The sequence below is a fragment of the Falco cherrug genome, chromosome 10, assembly GCF_023634085.1.
Source record: "Falco cherrug isolate bFalChe1 chromosome 10, bFalChe1.pri, whole genome shotgun sequence".
Lineage (NCBI taxonomy): Eukaryota > Metazoa > Chordata > Aves > Falconiformes > Falconidae > Falco > Falco cherrug.
In genome coordinates, this window is record NC_073706.1 from 9,444,816 (window position 1) to 9,453,898 (window position 9,083).

Genomic DNA, 9,083 nt, shown 5'->3' on the forward strand with positions numbered 1-9,083 from the left:
CAGAACTTCCTTCTTCCCAGATTAGACACATTCATGCAATTTAATTTGTAAGCTTCTTCAGCTTTTCTGTTTGTGATAAAGGGAAAGTTAAAATTCACAAACAAATCCCACACAAATTGTTAAACTTTTGTGATCCTGTTAAAGTTATATCAAATGCTGTCTTTACCAGTTCATATATTAAATACTGGCTTTCAGTTTCAACTTGAACTGCTGTCTTTGTGCAGGCTGGATTAAACCCAGATAGGTTATCCAGTTTAGTTATTACTGTATTGTTCAAGTGGTGCTTATCTGTGTGTTTTACATTCAAGTGTAGAAATGGGGAGGGGAGGGGGGAGGTTTGCTACTTTTACATCTTAATTGAAAAAAATCAGAACATTTTCACATACCCAGGTTAAAAATTAACAAATGTGAATGCTGGACTTTTAACTCACTAGTCAGAGAGAATGTAAGGTTGGAATATATTCTAAGTACAAGATTGAAAATGTATGTGAAAATATGCTGGCCACTTCCAGATGTAATACTTCAAAGGTGCCACATTTATTCTAGTTGACTTATATTCTACTGCAAACACTGCTGAGATAGCTGTCACCTTCACATCCCCAGGTATTGTGCGTGGCCAACAGAATTATTGGATTGTACAAGGTAGGATTTGCAAACATTTGCAAAGAGCATTTGCTTTTTACAATCAATGTTGTGCTCCCTTTCATTTGCTATTTGTGAGCATTGGCATGAATGAGTTTTTATTAGCAGAGATATTCGAGAATGTGGAGAAAGGGTGGCTGTGTGTATAACTGACTTCTGCTGAGTAAATTTGTTATTTACTATTTATTATACTTTCACATTCTAATTATCCAGGCCCCCCAAAAAAGGCATGTCATATGACCTAGGTCCTAGGGAACTGATTGTACGTACCAAGTAATGAATAGTGAAGGGAAAAGCTTGGGAACAATTAGTTGGTTGAATTTGGTTTGAATAAATAGTTGGTTAATTTCTAGATGGTGATTTGGATTCTGCATCTGCATATGACCGAAGGAAAGAAGCAAGAACAGCGCTCTTCTGTGGTGCAGCCTCTGGGAGCCAAGGCAGAGGACCAAACAACCTCCTGCCTTATGTTTTAATGTGCAGTATTTGTATTAGTCTAAACAATTGGGATTGCCGTTCCCAAGTGTTCAGAAGTCAAGACATCCCTTACCCATACACCCCCAGCTGGCCTAGGATTCATAAGGTTCTTAGAAAACACAACAACTATTCATTTGTTTTTAAGCTGTTTGGCTGCATATAGATCTTAATTTTAACTTCCCTCTGAAATAACAAATGCAGACAACCTTTTTTTTTATTATTAGGAACGAAAAATTTTACACTGAATCATGGGAGTCTGATAGATGGGGCTTGGGAAAAAAAAATAAAATCCAGGAATTCATCAAGCATTGCAAAATTAACAGGTGGAGGGAGAGCATCTCCTGGCAGCTTCCCCCAGCCTCTGCCAGGACCGTGCTGGATGCTGACGCCTGCCTGTGCGCCTGCCGGTCAGCATGATTATTATCTGTATTGTACAAGATAAGCAAACTGAGTCACTGAGTTAAGATCAGAATACAGGAGTTTTGGCTTACTGCTACATCTGCAGTCTCCTAGACTACACTGACTATCTACTGCTTCCTATAATTACATATATAAATAACATTAGACTTTGGCACAACTCAAAACCACTTCTGGACTTACTGCTTGGGTCTGGGTGTGAATTTTGCAGTTTGTCCTATACCAAGTTGAAAGAATCCCCTGTGCCTGATGACATCTGAGGCTGGACAAAGGTCCAAGTGGTAAAGTTATTGTGCTGTGATACCAAACTTCTCCAAAATGGGCTGAGTTCCCTTTCCAGAGATTTCTGAGAGCCAGACTTTTGCAGAAGTTAGCTTTTGATGTTGTAGTGACAGGTACTGTATAAAATCCTGAGAAAGTTCGAAGTGGGCACAGGATTTTAGGGCACTGTTTAACCTCACAGTGCAAATGGTTTATGCTTCTGGCAGAAATAATCATATGGTGTGCAGAGGGCAGGCTGGAATGTTGGCCAGCATTGATGCTATTTTAGGCATATTAAAGCCCAATCGTTTGCCACCAAAATTAATGGAAGACATCACGAGTGCCCCACCATGCCCAGAGATCAAAAGCAGCTCTGGGTTTGCTTCAGAAAGGTCCACCCTTTCTCCCTCCCCCCAAGTCGTAATTAGGTCTCTCTCTTTCTCCTCCAGTTGCGGTTGTTCCCAAATTTGCTGACCTCATGTAATTCCTAATTTGACAAGCTGGCTTTTTTTTTTTTTTTTTTTTTGGCTATTTTTGTCATAACAAGTTCAAAACAGAACAGCCTGTCTTTAGAAGCCTCCATTCATAGGAATGCTGGGACATTTCACGCAACACAACACCGCCACAGAGGAAACCCAGCTTTGTCTCCATGAAAATAAATGCTTGCAAAGGCAGCAAAACAACAGGAGGGGAAGCTGCTTTCTTTTTGTTCCAAACAATTTTGCCAAGAGCACACACAGGGAGGAAAAAAAAAAAAAAAAGGCACCTTGGGAAAACAAAAGATGAACTTGTTAATAAGAGATAAGTTATTGGCCTTGTATTTCAGAAGAAAACAAAGATTCTTGGATGCCTCTTATTTATATAGCTCAAGTATTTCCTCCTAAAATATGTGCTGTTTAAAAGTCAGATATTCAATGGTAGGAATTACTAGAATGCTGATGTGTTGTTTTGGACTTTTTAAGCGAAAAGTGTTGTTTTGGAAATTTTTTGTAAGTGATTTTTTTTGGAACAACCAGAACTAGCTGGCGTCCTGATTTTTTATGCTTCTGCTTTGCTTGGCTTTACTAATATCCTTGTTTTCCTACTAACATTCATCCTTTTTCCCAAGTTAGTTGCTTGGTGACTAGTATTAATCTTCATGTAGCTCAGAGTTCAATAGCATTTTTATTACCATCCTATTACAGAAACAAAATTTAGTCAGAAAATCTCTGGGAATCCTTTTTTTCCCTTTTCTTTCTTTTTTTTTCTTTTTCCTTTTTCTCCCTTACTATATCAAAATTAATCAAAATGCTTGACCTAGCCCACAAAATTTATGGCTGGAGACCCAGCCCTGCTTGGGCAAGGGCTACCAGCAAAATGTTTTGTTTTTCTTGCTAAAGCTTACTGGGAAAAAAAAATGCAAGTCATATTCAGACAAAGACCTAGTTGACTAGAAGAAACTACATCCATCTTGCTGTCCTCTGTCAGCACGGTTACATCACTGATGAGTCAGTGACTATAATAGCTATATTAGCAAAAGTCAGCAGTTGTAGCAGCACACACTTATAGTAACATCTCGTCCTCTTTTCAGCTCACGGTAGCTCTGTAGGAAGGAGAGGCGCGGGACGTGGCCGGCACACAGCACCCTTGGCCCACTGCAGTTCCCGTTGGAGCTTATAGCAGCACAGGCAAATCAAACTGGTGTGCTTGTGCTGGTGTGAAAGCTGCATGTGGGGCAGACCTGATCCCATCAAAGTCAATGTGTATGCTAATTAAAAGAAAATAATTAGTAGGATCTTCAGGATATAGTGAGATCATGGGAACCTGGGAAGTAATGTCTGAACCTAGCAGGGTTTATGCAGCCAATACTTTTACTATCAGCTGTTTAGCTTCTGCATCCAGTGTCCTTGCTAGTCTTTCTGGAGGGAACCAGGTACCATTACACTGAGAAATGCAACATTTTGGATTTTTTTCCATGCCTGAGTGACTGGACCACGGGACTTCACTGTATTTATTGGAGTCATACTGCTAAAGAGCATGGATGGCATGACAGGAACCCAAGGCAATTCTCAAACCACAATACTTCCCTTTAACAAATAGTGTGGGATCTGCTGGATGGCCCTGGAGTTTCCATGGGAATTTTATTGGAACTAGATAGGATGATTCATACGAAGAAAAATGTAGTTTTCTCTCATGCAGTATCTCTTTTCATGCAGAACAGATCTAGCTTAACACTGGCAAGCAAGAGCATTTGGACCTTGTAATTGCTTATATTCTGGCTCTGTTTTTTTCTTTTATCCACTTGTAGAGAAGATAAGAAAAATAAACAGAAAATGGACCACAGGGAGGAATGCTGATTTCATCTTGCCACTTAACTAATACCAATCTGCTCTGATTTAATGACCAGTGAATAAATGACAACGGGTTGCATCTTTGCAGCGCCGCAAACCCAAATAAGTTTTCTATTGTGTTTTGACTGTGAAATCATGCCCAGTTTCTGTTCAAATTCTTCTAGTAAAATGAACAGATTTTTGTATTATTTCCAATCTGCTTAGATTTATTTGTGAAAATGTTTTTTAATTCCAAAATGTAAGCACACTATATTTTAGTTTTGTGAGTCTGCAGATTGCAAATAATGGAACCCATTGGTGTCATAAAACCACAAAATCAGACTAAATCCTCTGAAATAAAACTTCAGAATACTATAGTATTCTTATGCTGTAACAGCAAGCTTCTCCCAATTTTTTTTCTGACATTGTTCCAGAACCTGCTAAAACTCATAAATCAAAGGCCATAATAGCTCTGAAACTCTCTGAAACTGTGGTATGGCTTTTTGTTTGTTTTGTTTTTTCCTGCTTCTGAGGAAAACATTTCAATGATGTCTTTAACAAATATGTGAATAACCTAATGGCTGATCTGTTGTTTTTCAGTCATAAAATTGGAGCTAGTTGTAGCAATACAGCTTATTCTCACAAGCCAAAGTTACAGTTTTGGCCTCTTGGAACATACCTAAAACCTGAAAGTCTAGTTTAGAACAAGCAGATAGCTTAATCAGGAACTTTATGACCTTCTGAATGCAACATAAGATGCATCTGCTTGACTGGAAGGGTTTTAAAATTGGTTCTCCTGAACCAGCAAGGATGGGCTCAAGGCTATTCAGAGTTTCCAACTATTCCCACTGGATCCACACTTAACACAGACACAAAGATGCTCCAGCTCCTGGCGTGGATGGGCTGCACCTAATCCAGTTTCTGTCACACAGGCCATCCATCTTTTCCACGGCCATTCCCTAAAACAGAAGCTGATGAAAACTACAGGCAGCCTGAATGTGGGCGGCTGTCGGGATGTGGGCATCCTTGAAGCTCAAGGGATATAAAGGAAATGATACAGGCTGTGGGTGAAGTGGGTGCTCTGCACCCCTTAATCTCTAGGTCAGGCTTCTCAAAAAAGTACTGTCACATGCTTCAGATCAGGAGTTCTGAGGGTAGAAATAGACACAATATCCAAAATCATGGCTGCATGTCTGATAAAGTTGTATATAAAGAATTGATACTGCTCTGATGGCCATACAATCCGTACAGATCTGTACACATCTATACAAAGACAAATGTTGCCCTTTGTTATAGCTACTAGTGTCCTACTCTGAAAGTAAACCTTGCAACAATGAGAGTGTGTGGAGGGCTGACAGATGTGAGAGCCGAACTCAGGCTGTAGTGAATCTATATTTTTAGCTAGCCCAAGCAAATAGCAAAGCTAAGGTGGCATAAAATTCAGAGAATTTACCACTCTGCATGTGGGAGCACTGTGGACACTTATTTAGGAGCTTTCACATCACACCTCCCAGCTGCAGGGCAGAGAATATGCTTAACCATAAACATAAATTCATATTAAAATCTTTGTTTCTTGGCAAAATATTTATCTGGAGTCAAGTTTTCCTACAATATTTTGATTTGCTAGATGAAGGTGATTTACTAAAGTGTTTTGGAAAACACACATCATAAAAATGCAGTTTTTGCTAAATGATCATCATCTGCAGCATGCGATATCTGAAATACACTTAGTTATTTTGCTGAATCGACAACATTTTATTAACAATGTTGTGGCAGTTTGTGACTTTGGTAAGCCCCATGCTTCGGGAGTCACGTGATCACTTGAGATTTTCAGTTTCCCAGCACAATACAAAGCCAGGCTCTAGCCCTCATAGCAGGGCAGCTGGAAAATATGAACCACATAGGTTCAAGATACAAAAAGACAATAAAAACATCCCAAATTTCTAATTTTAAATATAATTTTGCCACAGTTCTGCAGGGTCTGACTTACAGATTTTGAATTCTTGAGTTTGCAGTCCTGGAACAAAGTCACACAAACACTTTTCTGTTTGCTGTCTGGGAGCCTCATGAAAAGTCCCTTAAAATCCAAAGGGACTGATTTCATTGACCTTTCTAGACTTTGGGGGAGGAGTAAAACCCCAAATACACACAGAAGTTCCAGGGCCATGGGAGAAATTCTGCTCCCATCCAAATACCCTTTGATTTTGGTGCAGACAGGTTTTACCTGATGTGCTACTGCTGTCCTGAACAGGAATGGCTTTTCCAAGCCGGGGTTAAAGTGCACAGATCTCTGACACAAATACTAATGTGTGCCAGTCTTAGAAACTTTGAACTTTTTTGCCAAACATTTGTTCCCTGACTCAATCACACATACGTTCTCAGAAAGCAAAAGAGAGACAGGATACAAGTAGAGCCAAAGGGAATGTGTTAAAAAAATTCAGCAAATATTAACAGAACGTATTTATTTATTTGCAGTTCCTGTCTGTCTCAAGCATTAGCAGCAATAATCAAGAGAAATTTCAAGCACAGCCAGCTCCTGATATCATATCTACTTATCATAGTGTTTATTTTTTCCCATCCTTTCCAGCTTAGATTAAGCACTCCAGTACATAGATTTAAAATGGACTTGGAATTATGCTTTGCCAACGAAGTAACTATTTAAGGCAGTTCTATTACCTGTGCTCCATTTTATTCTAGTCTGAGTGAAAAGGAACTATGACAATAAGCAAACCTTGTAAAAACCACCTTGTATAATAACAAGAATGAGAAGTTATCTCAGCAGTTCTAGCATGCTGTTTTCATAATTGGATGTTTTGCATACTCCCAGCATTTCAAATATGTTTTCAAGTATGAAGAGTTTTGCTTTTTTTAATCTTCCTGCCATGTTTGGTGCATAATTGCCTGCTAAACACAGCTTTATATTGATTGGTCGTATTGCTGCTTGCAAACTTATTGTTTAGCCACATCTGTTATTTTTCATATAGGTCGTTAATCCCCCATAATTAACTACTGGGAGGCCTGATTTTCTCAGACTTCAGGATTTATCAGAGACTGTTCCCTATCTCACCAGAGGTGCTCAGCACCATGCAAGTCTGCACCCTAAGAGGGATACATTGAGTTCAATGAGGTCTTATTAGTTACAAAATGCTGTAATTGGGTTTATTGGAACTGATCCTAAAATGGTATATAATCAGATGTGATTAATCTTCTTTTGATACACCCATGTGTGCAGTATCTGAAGACTAATGATAACCTGGTCAATGTCATTACAAATAACAAAATATCGATCATTTGGAAGAGGCTTCCTTCTCCCAGACCTGTGCAAATTAGCCTTTTTCATATAAAATAGATTGGACTTTTATGGACCCAAAGATGGATAGTTTCCCACAACAGCTGCATCTACATATAAAAGTAGGTGTTTTGTCTAAGGAGTACTTGCTGTGGCTTTGTGAGTAGGATTTTCCACTGAATGCTGCCCTAAAGAATTCCTTCTGGGTTGATCTTCTCAGGAATCATTCTTTCCTCACACTAAAACCCACAAGAGTCTTTGGATCTCAGAAACCACAAGACTCAAGAGATGTAAGGGTGTCAGGAGCTCTGAACTGCCTCCTAAGCCTTCTGTGATCACCTTGCAGGGTGCTAAAATTTTCAAGACAGACCAAATTGCTAATTTCCTTATGGCTACACCTTACCAGCTACTGGGGCTTGCCACTGCAATGCAAGTCTGTGCTGTGCACAATGAACATCGTCCTGATTGTACTCCGGAATGATAAAACTGGAACTAAAATTTCACACATCGTGCGCACTACTAACCTTTTTATCAATACAGTGTCTTACTTTGATGGATACTGTGTCCGTATCTTTGCAAAAGGAATTGGTCAGACTTGCTATATAGTGTCAAGTACTAGTATTTAATTAGAATTATTAATGTAGTTAGATTAAAAATAACGAAGAAGATTCTCTGCAGGCATAAGTATTCATGGTTCACTGAGTACCAACAAGTTATACTTGTTTACACCAGCCCAGGGAATGAAACAGTTGAATGTAATAAAATATTTCCTACAAAGCAGCTTGATGCAAGTACTGTGCAGCACAGCAGATACGAGGAAAAAAGCATGTACAGCAAAACCTCCAACAGATTTCAGTGTGACCTCCATCAGGAATAAAGCCAGCCCTTTCCTCCACTGCCAAGAAAGTCTGCTTTTTGGTAAGACTGGTGGTTCAACAACCTAGCACACACACTTTAAGCAAAAGGAAATTTTTCTCTTTTGGGAATCCTCTTTTCAGCATTGAGCGAGCAAGCAAACTCCCGAAGGGCACTGGACATGGACTTGGACAATTAGGAGTCAAACAAGAGCCAAATGTTTTTGCCCTGAGGCTTAAAAAGCTGATGAAGATGGTATAGGGAAGTATAGGAGCCAGACGGGTCACCTGGTCACAATGAACATCTTGTACCCCCCCTCCAACTCCTCTGCCTCCAGTGCATCTCTGCCCCCGTGCTTCAGCACAGGCCAGATCACAAAGACCTATTGTGTCTATTATTTTAATCCACAAACAATTGTCCAAACAAAGGCATACATGCAAACAAGCCTGCATTTGGATGCAATACTTGCTTTCATTTGGAAAGTTAGGAAATGATCTGGCGTGTTGCAACAGCTGGAGCAGGAAGAGAGGACGGTGACTGCTGTTTCCCAGCGTAATAAGCAAGAAATGCATCACGGAGACGTAGGCTGTTTGCAGATGTAAGACTGCCAGGTATTCAAATGTGGCTTTCTACAGTACTAACTGGTACATACCAGCCAATTTATTCATGAAAATCTGGATTTTTGCTAAAGACTGTGTTCTGTCTAATGATAGCATGGGTTTACTGTAATGATTAAGGATCAAGTTTTCTCACATCTGTGAGGAATGCTTAGACATTCAAGTTTAAAAATAAAAATATCACTCTGGGCAGGATTTTAACATTTTTTTGAGGGA

At 39.5% G+C, this 9,083-nt stretch overlaps 1 long non-coding RNA gene across 1 annotated transcript; it reads left to right on the forward strand.

Annotated features, from left to right (window-relative positions):
• Nucleotides 1–8,862, forward strand: LOC114017482 (uncharacterized). Its single transcript, XR_003562554.2, has 2 exons — nucleotides 1–642; nucleotides 7,091–8,862. It is a non-coding gene; the product is annotated as an uncharacterized LOC114017482 (long non-coding RNA).
• The last annotated feature ends 221 nt before the right edge of the window (nucleotides 8,863–9,083 follow it).